General features: G+C 32.6%; 1 protein-coding gene across 6 annotated transcripts in view; it reads left to right on the plus strand.

The window, feature by feature from the left end:
* LOC118744649 (probable phospholipid-transporting ATPase IA) overlaps positions 1 to 21947 on the plus strand; it is a 162556-nt gene that overhangs the window by 70049 nt on the left and 70560 nt on the right. For 3 of the 6 annotated variants that reach the window (XM_036477799.1, XM_036477801.1, XM_036477797.1), the window contains exon 1: positions 574 to 791. The exons of 2 other annotated variants lie outside the window; for them this stretch is intronic. The gene's annotated coding sequence lies outside the window, so the exon portion shown is untranslated. Of the gene's footprint in view, positions 1 to 573; positions 818 to 21947 lie in introns of those variants that run through there. One more of the 6 variants, XM_036477798.1, reaches the window with a different exon arrangement.

The following is a 21947-nucleotide window of genomic DNA, read 5'->3' on the forward strand; positions in this document are numbered from 1 at the left end:
AAAAAAAAATAAAAAATCAATAAAAAATTTTAGCTGCACGTTGTTGGTTATACTAAAGTTCCATGGACTATAAAACTGCATACCCAAAAATTTTCTAAAATTCAGAGTAAAAAGTTCGAAAATTAGAGGACAAAATTTTAAAATTTTTGTAAATGTTGTACATACATATATAGCTAAAGACTTTGATTTGTATTGTTTGGTTAAAGTGCAAACATAATTCTTCTTATTCAATAAAAATTTAATTTTTATTAAAATACTAAACTAGAACAAAATTATAGTTTTTATTAAAACAAGTAAAAAAAGTTATCGGTAGATATTTTCCAAAATTGGTATATTTTTTTCAAGCCAATTCTAAGCATTTTTTTGTCAGTGGCAGCCCTGTCTGTGTGTGTTCAATGAAAATTTTCGAAGAGAATTTGAGGATATTTGATTCGATATTTTAAACTCATAAAAGCATGTTCACTGACAGTTGACCCCCCGCCCGCGCTCGCGCTCTAGCCTAATCGTGAGCGAGTCTGACCAAATAGCCGGTTTAGCGCCACAACACTTGCGAGTGGCACTGCAGCTAGTCTGATTTAGTTAGTTTCGCGCTGTGAACGCGTCTAGTTGGGGCGTTTACAAAGTTAAGCGCGGTGACTTGTCTCGAGACGGCAGTCTGGCAAATGTATTGAATATCTGTAAAGTGCCTGGAAATTCTTTTGTGTTAAATAAACAGCTGAAAGACAAGTGGTTTCTTAAAGAAGTGTTTTATGCGATTTTCTTCAGAAAAAAAGCGGTGTTTAAGGCGAAAAGTGAGTTCTGCTGAAAACATAGTGAAGTGTGTATAAACTTCAGAATAATTTGAAGCCAAGGGTGGCGTGTGCATGCGGCCTTTATTGTCGCTTAATTGATGCAAATTTAATGCTTTTAGTGTCGAATTGGAAATGAAATGATGTATATATATATACATATATTTTATTTGTGCGCGTAGCAAAAAAAAAACATGTGGTCGCCGCTTTTTAAGGTCATACGCGATATTTAACTTTGGTCCATAAAGAGTGTGTTGAAGTGAAAAAATTGAATAAAATTTATATGCAAATCACTTGCAACTGACCATATTTGCCAGCGAAAATTACATTACGAATACATATTTGCATTGCCGGTGCATTTGTTTTTTTTTTTTTGCTTCCACCTCACCTGCTGAGTGATTCATATTAAGCAGGAGACACTGAGTGCATATTTTTTTGTTTTTAAATTTTCTTTAAAACAAGTTTCGTAGCGTCAAAATCGCATGCGAAAAGAGAGACACAAGTGATGAGTTACAGCTGCCAGAATGTAGGAAAATTAAAAAAAAAAAAAAAAATTGTGTCTGGGAATCTAGTTTGGCTGCGAGTGGTATAAGCTGCAAGCTACTTGACGCATTTCCAGTAAAACTGTTGCAAAAAAGTGTATTTTTGTCAGTCAACATGGCTAACAAACATGACGTTAAAATATTGTTAAGCAAGCGTTTTTGTGGCTTTGCTGACGTTAAGAGACAACTCACGATCAGTGTGGAGTCGCATATAATAAAGACACAGACGTAAATATTTAGTAATTTTTCGTTTGCTGCTCTCCCAACTTGATTAGTGTAGATATTCAACATTGTATTCGCTTGATTTTTTTTTCTGTTTTCACCTTGCATCTCCGAATCTCTTTCTTGTTGGAGTGTGGCCGACTTAAACCGGTCTTGTAATAGAGTAGCATTGCGCTTTGATTATATCATGTCACGGTTACTTGGCAGCGCAACGAATGCAAAGTTTTCTAACTGTTCCCAGTTGAACGTAAAATGTTCCCACCCTGTTTCCAAGCTCGAAAAGTTACAAATTTTATGTTTCTGTTCGTAGGATGTTAGTGGGTTTTTATTTTGCGCGAAAATGTAAATTTTTTTATTACAGACGCAAATGCATGCATGAAAAGGAAATCCAAAATCCAATGAAATGATTGGGTGCTAAGAGATTTGGATCGAATGAGTAGCGTTTCAGTGATGAACATACGAATGGAAGGAATTTAAAAATTGGAAAACACTGTACTAAATGTAGCGAGATAAAAGGAGACTATGCTGAGAAATCAAACTCTTTTTTTGCCGAAAAATATATTTCTTATTAAAAAACTAATAGCCTTTAAGATTTCCCTCGTATTTTTTGCCAAAATAAAATTAATAAATTTCGAAGCGGGAAACCCAAAAATTGTTAAAGCTTTGATAAGCTCAAAAATCGTATTATTTAGTTGGTTTCCTTAACCTCAACGAGCTGTGCGAAAAGACATGTATTTATTTACAAATGTGCAAAGATTTTTGGTCCTCAAGTACTTAGTAGCTGTTGTGACAAAAATTAGCGATTTTTTTGGGACATTCCCTTTCCGATATTTTTTCTTTTGTCTTGTATGTACACTGCCTTTCCTTTACCAAATACATATGCCTTTCTTGTTTTCTTTTGCTTCCTTTGCCATCGAGTGCTATGCACTGTTTTAATGGGCTGTCCAAAAATATTCTGAAAAACAGCTACATTCATAGCATATAGGCGCTGAATGCCTAAATTTCAGTTCATTGAACGTGTGGAACACATTCGTCAATCGTATGCTTTTACTTAAATTAATCGCATTTCCTGTACTAATTTCTTGCCTTCGTTTACTGAGAAATCGGTTCTAAGGTAGGGAAGTTTTTTTATTTCTTTGCGGTCAGCGTATTTGGCTAAAGAGTTTTTCAGGGAACATTCTGCTCATGTACTCTCTTCATCATATGCCCTTGGCTGTATGCTAATTTATAAAGTATTTTCCTTTACTGCCATTTTCTGTATTCACGTTATTTTTATTAAGTCATAATTATAAATGCAAATTAGCAACGGACATCCAAGTATGTAAATAATCTAGTTACGCGTGTAGCCATATTGGCAAACATTCTCATTTGTTTGTACTCTATTGCTATTGTTATTTAGTCACTGTAAATAGATACGCTTCACTGCTGCCATCAATTGAAATGATAATTAGAATGTTGACATAGAAACTACAATACAAAGCATTATTCAATAGCAAATAACAACAATAAAAACCCTTAAATGAAAAAAAACAATGTGGCATAAAAGTAATGTAAATAGATACCCGAAAATGGAATTTCAAATTGTGTAAGCGTAGTTAGATCGGTAGATAGGAGCGAGCTAAGCAAATTGTCGTGGCGACTTGCATTGACATTATTGATATTCGGAAAACGAGAAAAGCAATACCTTTCAGAAGCTTAATTACGTAATGAAAAAAACGGCAACCTTTTCCGATGTCGGTGCGTGTAAGCTGAAAAGAAGCTTATCTTAAAATTTTTGCGTTTATATGACATACCACATGAAGATAGGTTATATAACAACAAACTGTTCCCGAGTTTGAGTATTGAGCACATACAATAAACTGTTACCGAAATAAAATTAACTTATTTCGAATGAATTTAACTGTTCCCACATGAAATTAATTTTTCTCAAATAAATATAACTGCCTTCAGTTGGAGGATTTTTATTTCGCGGTCAGTTGCTTAGATGTTGTCTGATATTATCAGTCGTGAAGAATTTTTTGTGTTTGTATTTTCCTTTTCTACCCATCCTCATCAGATCGTGGGTACACATATGTGCACCCTAAATTATTCAATTTGTAACAAATAGCGACAATTTGTGGTCACTTCTGGTACTCGTGCTACTCCCTATAGGTTAATGAGCAGGGAACGGATTTTTAGGACCTAAAAACCTATAAAAAAGGCAAAATAAAGTAACGAAATAGGCTGGAAATGGCAAAATAAAATAGCAAAAAAGGCAGGAAAAGGCACTAGGTATTGCAAAAAAGGCAAAAAAGGCAAAACAAAATAGCGAAAAAGGCAGGAAAAGGCAAAAAAAAGGTATTGCAAAAAAAGCAAAATAAGGCACTAAAAAAAGACAGAAAATACGAAGAACAATCAAAAAATATATTTATTTTAGAAATACTTATATTACAAGTAAAAAGAGAAAAACTATCAACTAGTTTCATTATATGAAAAATTTGTACTTTGAATCTTTGACTATTTTATCCTTTCGAGTTTCTAACTCATAAAACTTTAATCTGTGTAGTTGTAGTAATATTGAACCATAAGATGCATTTTGAAGTTTTCTGGCAGCATTTTCATTCGATTTTCGCGAAGAAAAGCCTTGAATGTACTAAATGTGCGCTCGACGTAAGTTGATACAAGTGGAGCCCAATTTAAATATGGAACGTTTGAAACGTTCATATTATCAGAAATAAGGGCATTTTCCTCGCCCTTTACAATTTTACCCACACTCCTTATTGTCTTCAAGCCTACGTTAGCTGAGAAAACGGCTTTGAATTTTTTCAACATCAATTTGGCGAGAGGTCCCTGTGCTTCCATAAGCCGCATGGGCATGTGTATATTTTTTAATCTTAAAAAAAAATTGTAAATGCTATAATCACTTTTTTAAAGGTAGAAAGGCAAAAATCTTAAAAAAGGCAAAAAAAGGCAACTTCAAATGTGTATATATGGAATCAGGGAAAGCTAAATCGTGGACATTCTTAATCGAATATACTATATCTCTTTAGCAGAAAAAAAAGCAATTTCCATAAAATCCGTTCCCTGTTAATGAGCTTCCAAAAATATTAAAAAATAAGAAAAATATACATATAAAAATATATAAAAGAGTAAAGAAATAAATTATTTATTAGCTGTTTGAGTTTCAGGTCAATTGATGAATTGGCGAACTGTGGTTCTTTGGAGCGGCGCAAAATTTTAGGACCTAGATTAGTGCGAACTAATTAGGCTCCTAAGCCGTTGGTGCAATACTGCCACCCGAAAAACAACCAGGTGTTTCCTGAAAAGCCCAGACAAGATGGTGATGAGGCTACGAGCCATATGGTCCCCATGAGTGTCACCGATAAAGCACTGTGTACGTCTTGTTTAGAATATGAGAATAGTACTGATGCATTTCTATGCACGGCGTCAAGTCTTTTCCAGACTGATATGGTATATTTTTGGGTTAAATGTATTGAGAATGAACGAGCTACACATTCTCTTTCCCTCGACAAACTACCACGATTCATAAAACCGTATGGTAAGTTTTCAGAGGAGTAATGAATTCCCGTGCCTAAGTACATTGGGCAATATGCCTAACTGCTTGGTAAAAAATCTCAAGTCATTCCATTAGTACTTTAGAAATTATGCCAGATTTTTAAAAATTGCTTCTCAAAAATGTGAAATTAATGTTTTATTTATATAATGTAATTTATATATACTTCTAAAAAGTTTTTACTTAACTTCTTGGCGTGCAATTCGATGCTTTCCTATAATTTGATTTAATTGAAAAACTGTTCCTAGCTCATGAAAATACTCTTATTGCGATAATTTGGTATTCTTACGAGTAAAATGTTCTAAAGTAAATTTTAGTAGTTTTAAAAACTGTTCCCAGATTATCCAAACTGTTCTCAGGCCAAACACTTCTTCAAATTAAGTTTTATTTTTATAAAATGGTTATTTAGCGGTTATAATTAATATTCTATACAAAACATAATTGTATACGGCGTTTTATTGCTCAAATGCTAAATTTTATTTATATTTAAGTTGTGGTGATGTAAAATTTTAAGCCTCATAGTAATCTCGCTTGCTAGATAAAGCGCCGAAAAATTTGTAAAAACTATTATTAAAATTTGCTGTATCAATGCCAACCGCTTTATGAGCAGTCAGGGTGACATTGCTGCCACCAACGCATTGACTTAAAAAATTCTAAATTATTTTTTATGTTGTTTCCGTTCGTTGTGTGAATTCAACAGTTTCATATTTTATTTATTTAGTTGATAGTTGAATGCTATATAAACACAAGAATATGTAACCCATAGGTGCCTATATACATATCTATGTACATATAAACTAAAATGTTTGACCGGCCTTTATTTTGTGGCATTCGAAAGCAAATTTCATTCAAAGTGTTTACGTCATACTTTGTCAAAAATTAAAATTTCGACTTTTGTCTGCTAATTTACTTTTACGGTGTCTGGGACTATTGCTGGCGCGCTTTCTTTAAAAGCAGTCAAGCGGTTACGCCGTATTTTATGCACATATTGTACATACATAAATACAAAAATGTGCAAATGTTCTCAACTTGTGATATTCTTTCACATTTAAAATGATTTTTGATTTTTTTGCTTGGCCGAAAATTGCAGTTTTTGAGTGATAGAATATTCTATTTGTTGTTGGGCTATTTTAAGGAATTCACTCTTAAAGTGAATATGTACTAAAATTTTGATATTTTATCGGCTGTTATTTCGCTTATTGTTTATGGCTTTGCTCTGTATTAAATGGCTTAAAAAAATATTGTTTGGGAAAAACATTGCCAACTGTACACATTTACTCTTTTTTTTGTAATTAGCAATGTTGACAGTAAAATTAAAATTCTTAGAATTTCAAAGTCGTAAGCGCTTAGTGACTAAAAACTTGAAACGATAACACCTTCCATTTTCTACACCACTCCCCTTTTAAATAGTGTCTCAATTTGTATTTTTAAAATAAATATTGACCGAGTGTTTTTGCGACGTAAATCGCAACAAGAGTCAACAATTGCGCCATCAGTGTGAACCACTGCGATTGTCTGCTGTTGTCATCAATTGCTTTTGTTGTCATTTTCAACATTATCAGCTCTATTCCCTCACACAATGTTGTCTTACGATTTCCGCCAGTTTTATTGCTGCCCCTTTGCTACTTGAATGGGGGCCCTTATATTTCACGTGGCGTTAAACTCATTTATTCACTCACACTCACTCACTCACTCTCTGAATCCCTCACTCATGCTTTAGTTGATCGCACATGTGGGAACTGTGAAATAAATTTCCCTCACTTGCTAGGTACTATGAGTATCGATTGTCTAAAATCGCCAGACCCTTAGGCATGCTGTCGCCGGTAGTACCGAACTTACCACATGTTGTGTGTTGCATACATCAAACGACATCATTTAAAATTGTTGTTGCTTATATGCAGGCGATTTTCATATTAGCTGCATATCTTTGTTGTTGTTGTGTTTTTTATATTTTAGCGCAACCCTCCTAATTGGGCCTATCTGCAGCGCATCGCATCAGCATCAGTTCATTTGTTACGCTTGCATACATAGCGCCCTGCAGTTATTGTAACTGATCTGCTTTTTTGGCTGCAAGTGTTGTTGTTTTTTTTTGTTGGCTCTACATTTGTGCACATATTTATTTATGTTTTTGCTTTTGTCGTTTCTATCATTGTGGTTTTTCTTATTAAAGCACTGCAACTGTTGCCTCAAGCGCTTTTCACGTGTTGTTGCTGAACTGTTGCCAATTCATGGGAATTACAGCCTCATTTGTTGTATCATTATTGTGTGCTAAATTCTAAGGCCAGTCTGGACTTACGGCATACAATTCTGGGGATGTGCTAGTGTGAACTGCATTACCTCCATCCAACGTCTGCAAAATAAAGTGCTTCGAGGCATAGTAAATGCGCCATTCTACGTAAGAAACAGCGATCTACATCGTGATCTTGGCATGCCAACTGTCACTGAAATGACGAAACAATTCGCCATAGCTCACAAACAGCGATTAGTAGTTAGGTCACGTCAACGTAGCAGCGTCCAGCTTACTTCGGCTGAATCCTACGCAAAGACGGCTAAAGCGCACAACAGTAGCAGACCTTATGCAAAGCGAGTAGCAGAAATTTATTTTTACTTATATGTCTTTTGAGCATGTATTTAAAATATAAAATGCTTTTTCTTGTAAACTAAAATTATTAAATTAAAATTGCTTGTTAGTTGCAATAATAAGACGTTTCTGTAAATTGTCTAAGATTCGTTAACAATAATAAAAAAAAAAAAAAAAAAAAAAATTATTGTGTGCAAATAAAATTTAACAATAATTGTATAAATGATGTGAAAAATTGTCATCATGTGCGCGCGCTATTTTGGTATTCATTATCACATGCAAATACTTTTAATTTAAATATAAAAAAAAAATATTTTCCATTTTATTTATTTGCCTTCCTTAATTTACTTTAATTAAGATCATGTGACTCACAAACTGTAGATGATTAATTTATTTTGCAATAAACTGCTTTAAATATATTTGCACGTGGTCAATCAAAACAATGCAAGGTACTTACATACGTTCCAAAATAAACAGCAGTATTATTTTGACCGATTTTGGCCCCCGTCGGGTTCAATACAAATTTTACCAAAACCAAAAGTATATCAAAAGGGGTTTTACGATCATTGGTCGGCACATCCTTCATAGTGTTGGTTGTAACTACCAGTAAATCTCAAAAATTTGTTCTCTAATTTGAAACTTTATTGTGCAAAATTGGTACAATATATTTTATTGAAGGTATTGCCCATCGGTTCCCACTTTTTTGGCAATGCATGGATTCCGCGCCAATAAAACTGCTCGCCTTTGGAGACCATGAAAGTACTATCAACTTTCAACTGAAGTGAAGGGATTAAAATTTGTTTACGGTGAATTTAGTTCAATTTATTGATCAACACCTCATTTAGGAAACTTGCGGTGGTAATAAAATTGTTGTCCAATGAATTATACCAAAGCAGCATATCTACTAAAATTAAGTTTGAGCGTGTACGCAATCCAAACTTACTCTGAGAAAAAAAAAATTTTATTGAAAATTTGATCAATGAAAACATTTTTTATCTCTTAATAAAAAAATATCATTTCGAATTCCAAAATTTCTTTGCGTTTGGCACATAAATAATACCTGAAATATCAAATTTAAAACATTGGCTGCGTTTCTTTATACATTCCGGATAATCCCATTTCACACCGGAATAAACAGAATGCGTTTGAAATATACGTCAACATATAATAAGGAACGTTCTAAGGAATAAGTAAACAAAAAAGTTTATTCCAAACGTTCCGAATGAATAAAGAAATGCAGCCATTTTGTATTAAAAAAATCAGATCGAACATTTTTTATTTCGAATACAAATCTTCCCGTATGGCAACGCTGAATGTAACTAGTAAGTAATGAACTAAAAGTCTATCTGTCTAAAAGCAGTCCTCATGTTGCCATAGGTACCCCAATAATATACTTTTCGCTAGTTATGGCTTCTAAGGTGCCCTGTCTGGCTAGTTCAAGTAATACGAGGAAATAAAGAGAGAGAGGTCACGCAGTCCAACACTAGTGGCAATCTTATCATCAGCGATCGCAGGGCTCTGCTCGCCGCTTGGCTGCCAGAGTAGATATTTATCTCTCTAAACGGTATTTCGCAAGTTCCAACCAATCTGCCGCTTCTTTAATGGCAGCTACCTCTGCCTGAAACTAGCTACAGAAATCCGGTAGCCTAAATTTAATATCCAATGGAAGTTCCCCACAGAATATACTTCCTCCGACTCCGCTATCAAACTTCGATCCGTCCGTGAAGACCTTAAGAAAAGTATACAAAATTATACAGAGTAAAAAAGGACTCTTCGTCCTTCCTAAATTCATACTAAAAAGTACTCGTTTGATCCGATTGGATCAAAAGGGCAACCCTGGTAAGGACTTCTCCTCCGATACCATACAGATAAGTTTTGACCACTAGTGCGATATGCGGTCGAACACTGCCATGGTGGCAGATCAATGAATCGTGCCTGGTTGCCCTTTTCGACCGTATTCCGCAACCGTTCGCTTCAATCGCATCAGGAGCATTTGGGAAGCAGTGACACGCTGTTTGATATCTCTTGGTTTAAGGTCGTGAGGTTTCAAGCCCAATGAAATGTCTCGTTGAGTCACGCCTAATATTGCCGCACGTGCTTCTTGGGTTAGGCATGAGGCTTCGTTCAAAATTGCCTCCAATTCGGCGGCTAAAAGGTTGATGACCTTCCTTCGCGTTCCTTGTGGGTTGTGTGTGAAAATCACCACTTTTCAAAAGTTGAGACCCGTACTGGAGCATACTCTCCGTAAGCCTGACACAGCAGCCGATGATTTTCTGTTTCACTTTTCTTCAGATGGAAGCAAAATACCGGCTGCCGGCTCATCGCTGCTACCTTCGATTTGTAGTGACCTCAATGTGCCCTTGTTTCTTGCTGACAAAAGCGGAGGTCGGGAAGTCTGAAAGAAATAAAATACTACACTGCAAGCAATATTCTAAGGACTAACACAGAAAGGAATAACTCGATGCAAGCGCCACCCAGCGGGTCAATGTACATTAGACCGTACCAGAAAAAAAGTTCGCTGTACTCCTTCGAATCCTTTTACAGTGGGATCTTAAGGTGTATCGAAGTTTTTGTCTTGAGACAAATTCGAAAAATATATATTTTTTTTGTTGGCGATCGTAGGGGTTGCCTTTTATTAACATTTTGTCGTCATATCTTCGAAAATTTGTTCTCTTGTCGAAGGAGGTGCTGGCACAAAACTTTACGTTTCAAAGTATACATTTAGGAGATGCTCATGAATTGTTTACATTTTACTCTAAAAGTATTTTGTACATAAATTAACCAGACAATTGGTAAAGCAACTTAAGAACATTTCAGATGTAAATTTGCTGAAAAAATATTACAAGCTTCCGTTGTCATGGCAACAGTGGCTTTTTATAAAAAATCACCAATATTTATGCCACTTTTAAAGGGGCTCATTAGCGCATTTCAAGGTCATTGAGCACTCTGTATTGGTTACAGTAGAAAATTGAAAGTTGGTGGATATAGATAATACGAATACCAAAAGGAAAAAAACTGGATGGTGTCCCGTTTCCTACGATGAAATCTTTGCTCCCATACAAAACTTCGAAAAATTTAAAAATCTTTTTTTTTTTAATTCGCTTGAAAAAATACTTAAGACTCGTAATGTGTACGGCGAATGTTTTTGTTTGCTTGCTAGGCGCTACGATTACGATCTAATGTACCTGCAACTTTATTATGAACGGAGTAGGGAGAGGCAAGAAAAAAAAAATGGTCTGTTCGACAACCTGACAAGTAAATTTCCTGCAGTCAATTTAACATTTTTAATCTTGCAATTGAAAATTTGCGTTCACGGGATTTTTGCAAATGTTTGTAAGTTGCTCCTGAATAATTACCAGTTGAGATTTAATAGTTACATGTCCCTCATACTGCCTGCTTTGGCTGATTACATATTGCGTCTGTTACTTTTCCATATTACATACTTTTAGGCCTCACTGGATTTCATTTGGAAAATTTTGGCGACGAAAATTTAACGTAGCGATTGTCGGATATTATCTTCAAGTTGTGTTTCTTTTTTGTTTTTTTTTTTTTGTAGTTTGACGATTCTTCAAAAGCCCTGCATCTCCATAGAATTTGAAAGGTAGCAATTGGTATTAAAATTATCAATGATTTGAGAAATTTTTATTTTTTTTTTCGCTCACATTTCACTACTCTTCGCCTAAAACCGTAAATTTTATTCAAGTAATTTATAATTTGCTTTATTGCCAACTCGTTAATGACGTCTTGAATTGCATTGGTCAATTGCCAATTGAACCAGACGTGAAAGCCTGCAATTGGCTCGTTGCGGCATCTGAGTTCACAACACACACACACACACACATGTAAATAGCCATTTCACACAGGTAAAATAGTGTTGTGGAAAGTGTTTTTTTTCCAATTTCTCTTATTTAGTTTAGGTTTTTGCATTAGTGGATCTTTCAATATTTTTTTTTTTAATTTCGTCGCACATTTTGTGCTCTTTGTTCTCTAATTCTATTGATTCACTTTTCTCAGCCTCTCTGGTGTATAGCATCAACATTTCACCTTCAATTATAATGTCACACACTGCATTGTGTCAGAGATTTACGTCATTGCCATGACAAAATTCACAAGCAAAGGTTTACTAAATTTAAATTTGTTAAATAAAATTAGTTTAGAATTTAGAGTGTCTATGTTTGCGCCGGTGTGTTGTATTGAATACATACAAATAAAAATAGCATAATTGGGGCAAACTTGTAACGTTGAGAAGGTGAAGGAACGCAACGATGATGATGATTATGATGGTGATGAGCTGAAGCGATGAAATGAAGGATGACAGCTTTTAGGTGGTTCTACTGTTAGTACATATGTATGTACTTATATAGAATTTTAGGTACAAATGTAAGGCATGAAAATGGAAAGTTCTTAAGGTGAAAAGAGCTCCGGAAATTATGAAAATCCCGAAACTTTAACTTCCAGTTTCTCGAGTCGAAGCCAATCAGCGAATTGAAATTTTCTTAGGCTAGTGGAGCGCTCTAACACTCCGTAGATCCTGTGTTCGATCTCTGGTCCGATATCTAAAATAACAAAAAAGTTGTTTATAAGAGCTAAAACCTTTTTAACTTGTTTATGAATAAAATAACGAATATTTTCGATTAAAATGTCATTAGCGTACTAACAATATAAATAATCAATAACATAGACAATTTATTTATTTCCTATTAAGTATGTAGGCAAACACTAATGTATCATTAGGCTGATAATGTGCATTTGACAGAAGAAAAAACACCACCACGCGCTTGTTTACTACAAAAAAAATTGTAGGCTGGACAGCTGTTAGAATTTAAGTAAATATTAGCCGCCTTCGATTTGTCACCGCTCTGCTTGCTATGTTTGAGCTCTCTCTCACTAGTCAAAAAATTTGAAAATGAAAACAACAACAAAGCTATACAGCTGAATTCCATACAAGAGAGTATTAGGATATCTCATAAAAAGGGGTCTATTTGTCTAAATGGTTTTATCTTTATGCTCGGTATACATATACAGTGAAATCTCGATATAAAGAATCTTAATACAACGAAAAACTCCATCTACAGTCATGTAAAAAATAATATTGACACGATATTTTGATAAGTTTTGGCTATTTTCATTTTGGTTGTTTATTGCTTATTATTTTTTTCATGAAAATACATCTTACAAGAACCATATAAGTCAAAATTTAAAACTTTGTAGAAAAATTAGAAAAGCTCAAAAAATCGTAAAAAAAACTTTTTATTAAGAGTTTATAACAAAAATTTAAGTATGCTGTTTTTTAGCCCATTAAATTCTAGCTTAATATGGTGCCAGTTTTAAGTGTCGCGTAGATTTTTTATAATATTTTTGCCGATGGTGTTTCTATTCTGCTCCATACAAAAAAAAAAAAAATGTCCCACATACTTTGTATGGAAAACAATTGTTGAAAAAATTATTAACTAAGGTTGTAGTTGTTGTAAAATTTTTCTAATTTTAACACAAAGCTTAAAATTTGGATTTATATGGTTTTTGTTATTAATGGGATGCGTTGTCATGGAAAAAATAATTAATATTAAACAGACAAAAGAAAAATAGTTAAGACTAGTCAAAATGTCGTGCCGCTATTATTTTTTCCATGACTGTATTAAACATGTTTGTTGAGCCCCCTGAAAGAATCTCGTTGTTGCGAAAATTTCCATACAAAAATGGTCCTTAGATAAAACGAAGAAATTTCGAGACTATCGGAATAGTTATATTGACGGTTAAAGTGCCGTTAGCAAAAACACTTTATGTGTATAGCTCAGTGTCATCTTAACCCTCTGCGACTGGCGTGGTAGTCTGACAGCCACCGAGAGTTCGACATTTTTCCCGAGCTTCAATAACATTGATTACTAAAAAGGCCTATTTTTCGACATAAAAAATTGGTGTCTGAGAGGCTACAATTCAGCAAAACAGTGAAATTTCGGTCACGTCAGTAGCAGAGAGTTAAAAGCCTCTACACAACGAAAACCTCTACGAACGAAAGCAGTCTACTCTCGGCCAGAGAGACGTTACAGTTGCACGTGGCTTTGACTGGCGGATGCTTTTGCTGGCCAACTGAGCCGCAACGCAATTTTTTGCAACATAACTATAGCCTAAAACCCTTATAAATTAGACTAGTTAAGCCAGTCCTGGGCCTACTAACGCTGAGCGCACTGTGAACAAATCCAATGCCGCTTGGCTGTCAGTGTCCCCTGCTGAAGATAAATTGCTTCCTTAATAGCAGCTAATTTTGCCTGGAAAACACTAAAGTGATGTGGAAGTCTAAATTGATTGAGGTTGATGGATGGCTTCCAGAAATATACACCCCTCCATTAACCCTTCCGTGGAGAAACCTACCTGTGTTTTATTCCAATTACAGCCTACTATCCACTCAATCTTAGAGCCGATACATGTGGAGGCAGGTTATATTGGTGAAAGTTTAGCTAAGCGGTCATCGATGTTGTCCATATCTTAATGCAGAAGCCTAGATTTATTCTTAACCCTTTCAGGACCAAGGGAAACATATTGCCTAAAAAGTCTTTCTACACATATGGATATTATTGTCTCGTTGAGCTATTTATGTGAAGAAATTTTAGAAAAAATAAATTTTTCAAAATAAGATTTTTTGTTGTTTTTTAGGAAAGAAATATGTTTACCCAACTTAAAAAAAAAATACCAAAGATTAAAAACTAAAACCTTTTTTAAGAAAAAGATCAATTTTACGGTGATTTATGTCGGGAAAAATATTATTTTTTTTTGGGATAGAAATGTGATGAAAATAAGTAGTTCGTAGGAAAAAATAATATGAATAAAGTTTATAAAAGTATGAAAACAAATGTTGTTTGGCGAAAAATTATTTCTTTGGAGAAAAGCAGTACATATATTAAATATATATATATATTTGGAAAAAAAATTTTATAACAAAAAAAAAGTTCTTAAAGAGCATTTTTAGGAAGGAATTATTTTTTACGAATAATTTTTTTTTAATATACGATTTTTTAACCCTCAATGAATAATATTTTTCATTTGTAAATATGAGTTTTTTTAATTATAGGCTTATGCTCCTGAGAGGGTTAACCTAAGCCTCAAAGCAGTCAAGGGATTACTTATTGGGAGTTGCAGAGTAATAAAGCGCTTGCGCTATGAGGCATATGTTTAAGTGATCTTGCGAGGTTCCAAGTGTTTTTTAAATGCATACCCCGGCTATGTATATTTATATGGTTTAAATTATGTACATTTGTATGTATGCACATTTGAATACTTGTGTGTCCTTAATTCTTAGAAGTATTCCATATTTACTTAGTTAATAATATTGAGTCACATTTTTATCAATTGTTAAGTAAAGTTTCTATATAAATTTTGTTTACCTATTACTTATACATGCGTATGTATGTATGTATGTATGTATTTCTAATGCGCATTTGCGAACAAGTATATTTTTAGTTCAGCGCTAGCTAATATTTGAGTAGTTAATTAGCAAAATTTTACTGAGTTTTTTTTTTAACAAAATTCAAGAACTTGCAACAAATTAAATATATTTAATTTACTGTGGGCTATTATTTTTCATGATTGTGAAATTGTGAGATACCTGCGGTTTTTCGTAGAAAAAATTAACACATTGCTATTCTTGTAGATAACAGTTTGAGTTGTAATAAACCGAGTGCAAGCTAAGTTAAGTATTTGACAGTCATGTCCATAAAAACAATTATCGTAGCTGCTTGATAAGAAAATATTTAGTTATTGTAAACATGAGTAGTTATACCGTAAATTGCCCATAAAATTTACAAGCTACTGGGCGAAGATTAAAAATTGCCCCAGAAAAGCGCTAATTACGATTTATAAATGGTAACTACTTAGGTACTTAACTTAAGAAAAATTTAAATTAATGGAAAGGCAATCCTTTAGCATAACACCAACTTGATATTACATATTATTACCAGCGTGGCTATAATCACAGTATTAACTGTAAATTACAGTTTCTTAGACAAGCTTGAAGTTTTTAAAATTACCTCCTTGCAAAAATGAGAGTTTTTTTTTCAAAATTTTAGTTGTGAATGAATAAATTAAAATTCAGTTTCTTTGGAGCAAATTTTCAAATCAATTTAAATAAAACCAAAATGGGAATCACTCTAGAAATTCTAGCATTTTGTGGTAAAACTAAAGAGCTTTTAAAAATGCTTAAGATTGCATTTAATTTCAGCTATCGAATGAATTGTATAAAAGATTTAACAGGTAAATTTTGGAAAAATAATGAAATTAAATTCCATCAAAACCAAATGTGATTTAAATGTACCATTTTACCATATAAAGGCATTTGTTATTAAGTTACGCATAATTTAAACTGTTAATGTTATTTCATTTTAAATTAATTGTTTTTTGTCATTTATATTTATTAAAGTTTAAAACCTTAATTTTCCAAAAACCCTTCGTTTTGAGGGTTACATTTTTTTTGGTGAAAGTAGAGTGTTTTCTTCAGAAATTGCAGTTTTTTGGAAAAAAGTCCAGCGACATTGATTATTATATAAAAATAGATAAAGTGAAGCATTTACACGTAGAATGAAGCCCTTGAAGCGGATGAAGCGTATCAAGCATATACAATCAGCCATCAATCACTTTCAAATCTGCTAAATTTTCTTAGAATACCATAAAAAGGAGTTAAGTTATACATACATCACAGTAATCAAAATTGGTGTCAAGCATGTTCAAGCAGCCATTATTTAGTGTTATTTAAGTTTTATTTCGAAAAACGAATGTCATTCTTATCTTGCCCTAGTTAGCATTATTATTTTTTGAATCACATAACAATGAACTTCATTCAGCTGCACTTAGAACAAAATAAATAGTGGAAGCTACATTTTCGATGAAAAGTAGTGTCAAGCATGTTAAAACAATCATGATTTAGTGTTACTCGAACTTTTCTTTCCCTGAATTATTTTACTCAAGAGTATAGGTATACGTAATTCGTTCAACAAATGTTGTTAATCGCATTCAATCATTCACTATTATATGTCTTTCAGTTGTTGTAAAAAACTGAAAAACAGTGTCAACCATACACAAGCAACACGTTAATCATCAACTGTTTCAATTGGATGCCACAAAAAAGCGAAGTATTCTTCTTTTATCCCGAAAAAGGTAGTAAAAATGCATTTAATAAAGCTTTTGAAATGAAAGGTAATATCAAGCATGTTCAAGCAACCACGATTTAGTGACATTCTTGAGTAAAAACAAGACTTTACGCTAAAAAATTATACAAGCAACCACGAATCACATTAAAATGGACTAAAGCTTGCTTTTATTATAAAAATCTTTGTGAATCATCTCCAAGCAACATGTCAAGCATGTTCAAGCAATACGCCAAATACCGTAAATTTACCACGTTTTTGTTAAGTGACAAAATTGATAGGCAAACAAATATTTCTTACTTTATATTTAACATTAATCATCTTGCAATAATGAATAAAATCATAGATACCAAACATTGTGTGTGGATTATTTAATCAATTGGCCATAAGTTAACGTTCCTTTTTATAAAAATTTAAAATATATAAAATTCAATCAGATCAACAACTTTTGTTTTTTTTTTCATTTTGATTTGAACAAAATTCCTTAGTAGTTTTCTAGTTAGAGATTATAATTATTAAGAAAAAGTATCTATATTGATTCGAGATAAATGCTACGAAATTGTTCATGCAAACAATTTACGTATTTTGTATTTAGTTCTGCCTTTTTTGAAGAAGATGTGCGTTATGTATTTGAATAACAAGCAAATCTGCTAACCGCATTCCTTACGAGTCATTTAAAATTTTTGCAAACATTCCGCAAAAGTTGTCTCAAATTCCTTAAGCGCTTCTAAATAACTAATATGTTAGTGCCACGATGAAGTTTCTTAAAAAGCAGGAGCTTCAGCTTTTCCACCAGCTGCATACATATCGACTTGAGTTAAGTTATTCAAGTTTAATTTTCTTTAAAACAACTTTTACGGCTATATTTGTTGTTGGAAATTTTATTTGGCAACATTTTATAACATTTTTGTTATGGCTTAGTTTGTTTTTGTTCACAACAAAAACATAACTGGAGCGCTGCAATACCAAATGTCTTGTATGTATAAGAGTTGAATGGAAAAATAAAAAAAAAGTGCAGAAACGTGACCTGCTTTTGAGTGTGTTTAACGGTTCTCTATGTGACTTCTACATACGTACATATGTATGTACATTAGGGGGGTCCAAGAATGCATGTAAACAAGTAAAATCGTAGTTTTAGTTATCTCACCCCTAGAATTGTTCTATGCCGAAAAACTTTGACTCCTATTTTTTTTTTTTATTTTAAATTAAAAAAATATTTAGCGCTCAAAGTTTTCCATGTATTTTATATGGGGAAAAACCATTTTCCTGGAAATGGTATATAGTTCGGGAAAATCAATATTTTTCTATCTGTAAATTCTGTTTCTCTTCAGAAAACTTCCAAGAATAATTCACAATATTTTATTTTACCCTTTTTTAATATTAGCGATTTTTATTGGTGTCCCCATTACATTTATTGGGGTTTTTAGGAGCCTTATAAAAAATAGCTAATAAATAAAAATTGGTTAAATAAACAAGAAAAGTTTGTCGATCGAAAAGTATTGGTTTTCAAGAATTCTATACCATTTCTACGATTTTTTTTCCATATAAAAGCCATGGAAAACTTTGAGCGCTTTGAGCGACCTCTGAAAATTTTTTGTTTTCAAAACAAAATAAAAGGGGTAAAATTTTTTCGGTATAGACGTATAGACGGTATAGACTAGGGCGTGAGAGTATTACAATTCCGACTTTAGATTTTTGGACCATCCTAATGTACATACAATATGTATGTAAGTATGAGAGGGTTAGTCTTTGTAATATGCATTGTTTTGCTGCAGCAAATCTCAAAGCTGAAAAGTTTTAAAAAAATGAATGGCAGCAGCACAGCAATGAAAAGTTGAAAAGTTTCAAGAGTAAAATGAAAAAAAGGTATTTAAGTAAAAAAATATGGGGGCAACATAACAATAGGAAGTTAAAATAAAATGTGAAAATATTATTACAATCTAAAATTTTAAAATTAATTCATAAAATAACAATAAAATTTCTTAAAAGTTCCCCAAGCTTATATATTTTTAATTTTTAAGTACTTATATTTTCTAAAACTAATTTGATTAAAAAGTTTAATTTTTTTTTTAATTTTTTGTTTTTTGTTTGAAATTATTTTTTAGGACAAATTCCGCTGTTAAGTCATTTATCACTCAACCATTCTCACTTATCTTAAAGTCTACAGAATTGCCGGCCAGCAGAGCCTTTCGTAAATTTATTTTATGCTTTTCTGCTACTCATCGTTTGTCGAGTTTATGGTAAAATTTGTGCATTTGTTAGACACATATTTAAGTAAATGTTTAGTACGTTTTTGTTTCTATAGGATCATTAAAAGGCGCACTTGAATATTCTTCATCAAAATTTCGCATTGCATTTCTCGTATTTGTGTTATTTTTATAAATAATATATCAGTTTATGACTTGTGGTATTATTATTTGTTTTATTTTTTGGGATTTGTGGTTTAGTGTTGTTTTAATTTACTTCTGGCTGTTTTCCAAATTGTGACTAATTTCTAAAATTGTTTGTAGTCGTGGTATCTGCTTTTGCATCTGTTTTTATTTCGTAATGTATTTTTTGTATAAACTTTCAGCAAATTTGTTTAAAAATTTTCACGAAGCGAATAATGTTACCATAAACAACTTCTTCGACTATATTTATTGGCGAAATATCGTAAAGGGAAATATCGAAAAAATAATGCCCATAAAAAGTAAAAAAAGAACTGTTTCCGCAGAAAATAAATATAATAATAAAAATTTCAAACTTTGGAGAAAAATACAGCAAATTTTCATTAAAATTTCAAACTTTTTAATAAAAACAATTCAAGTATGCAGTTTTTAACCCATTCGAATTTAGTATAATAAAGTGCAAACTTGCAGTTGCTAAAAAGTCCGTTGGAAGAAAATGCTCAACACCGTCAGAAAAAAAATTTAAAAAATCAATGGAATTTTTTCGCAACTTAAAACTTGCAATTCGATGTACTAGAGATGAATGGTCTTTAGAACTGCACACTCGAATTTTTTGTGTAAATCTGATTAAAAAGTTTGAAGTTTTGTTGAATTTTTCTAAATATTCTTCATAGTTTAGAATTTTGACTTTAATTGTTTTTGCTGTAGAATGAGTTGTGTATATTTTTATAAAAATTCACGAAAATATTTACCCTGAAAAAAATATTTCTTTGAGTTATTTTATATTAGGGTGGTCCGACTAAAAGTAAATTGGGTTTATTAAATCTAAAGGGGTGGTCGCAGGATTGTTCTACACCGAAAAAATATACCACTATTTTCTTATATGGAAATTAAAAAATATTTAGGGGGTGCTCAAAGTTTTCCATGTATTTCATATGTGGAAAAAAAACAATTTTTGGCAGAAATGGTATACAAATCTTGAAAAAAATATTTTTCGATATGTTTCCCTTCCGGTAATAAATAATACCAAATTTTTTATTTAACCATTATTCAATTGTAAATATTTTTTATAGGGGGTTTCATTTGCCCACCCACCGAACCTGCAGATGTTATCTTAACTTGCAGTGACCTGGCCCCATAAGTCTTTCTACCTCTTTCTATCTCAAATCTAAGTCCAATTACGTTGGCCTCAGCATTGTCATCCTCGAGCTTGGATCCATCAGTGCAAAACTACCAAATGTCCTTGAAAGTATCCTCTCATGCTCGCTAAATTGATTAGTTGCAAAGCGCTTCAGCAAGCCTTTGCACATTTCTTAACTGAAATTTAGTAAAAAAAAAATATTTTGCATTTGTTGTGCATTTCACTTTAATGACCAAAGTAATTTACGAAAACCAGTCGTTAATTACATATATGCATGTGCATATGAATGTGTGTGAATTTGCCATTGGTCTGTTTCGCGCAAAGCTGATGTGTGTCAAATACAAAAATAATACAAAAGAGCGAATTCTGTAAAGTAAACCGACATGAATGACAAATGCATGCAAATTGGCGATGATATCAGGTGTGGCAGTAAAATATACAAAAATATTGGCTTAGAATTGTAAATAACTGGAAAATGATAAATTTTGGCTTTAATAAATTACCTTTTAAAAAACATGCATACAAGTGTAAGTCCAGAAATTACGAAACAAAATATTAAAGTGAATTGAGGATGAGTATTATTATAAAAATAATATATGTACTTTTAATTGTTGCTATAATCTCATGGCCTTATTCATAAAAAATAAAGAAGGTTTAAAGAGTTTTATAAATTGATGTTTTCATACATTTTTCAATTTATAAACCTTTTATAAGGCCACTTTATTTTATATGAATAAGGCCATTGTAATATAAAAAAGTCGACAATTCCGTTAAATGCGCAATACTGTGTTTCCACGTGCAAAAATTGCACGATTTGGATACTGACCAATTTCAACTGGAATCGCGATATGGTTCTCAATTATATCTAAAAAATCTTTTGTTAAAATAAAAAATTGTATATTAATAAAAGCAAAAGGAACAAGTTTTTAACGAAATCAGTTCAACTTGTATTATGAACTGGCGAAAGAATCAGTAGTAGCGCAAACGAAGTCGTAAGCCGTAGCGTAACAGAAATTGTTATTAAAATCTAGATTAATCATGTAAATAGTTACAATTTCAAGTTGCAATTGGGCACCGAAATAGCGCATGATAACATAAAATTCAAAAGTGTTTCTTAAAAACATTTTGAAACTGCCGTAAAGAGCTACTACGTTGCTAATTTTTATGCGAACCAGTCTTTAAATATAGATATATTTTTTTTTTCAAATACACTTTTCACGTCGCAATTTCCAGAATCCCACTACAGAGCTGTTTTGTCTCAAGCTTGTTTACACAAATTTTTATGTCACCAAAAACCCAAAATTTTCTTTGTGCCTAGTTAATGTACCTTAACCCTAGAATGGTAACGCTAATACGCTAATACATAGCCCGTTATTGGTAACGTACACAAAAATGTATGTAGTAAATTTCTTAGGTTTTTAATGCATTTCACAACTTTGTTCAAAAAAAAGTATGTGTGTATTCTTAAATAACATAAAGATCGCAATTGAATGCGCATATAATTTTTCGACTTTCGTTCGCATCACTTAAATTGCTGTCAATTAGCACAGCTTCTATTTCATCTTCAGCGCGTGTAAGTCATACCTACACGGGTTTACT

Source organism: Rhagoletis pomonella, unplaced genomic scaffold, assembly GCF_013731165.1.
Source record: "Rhagoletis pomonella isolate Grant_MI unplaced genomic scaffold, Rhpom_1.0 Rhpom_scaffold_00008, whole genome shotgun sequence".
Taxonomy (NCBI): domain Eukaryota; kingdom Metazoa; phylum Arthropoda; class Insecta; order Diptera; family Tephritidae; genus Rhagoletis; species Rhagoletis pomonella.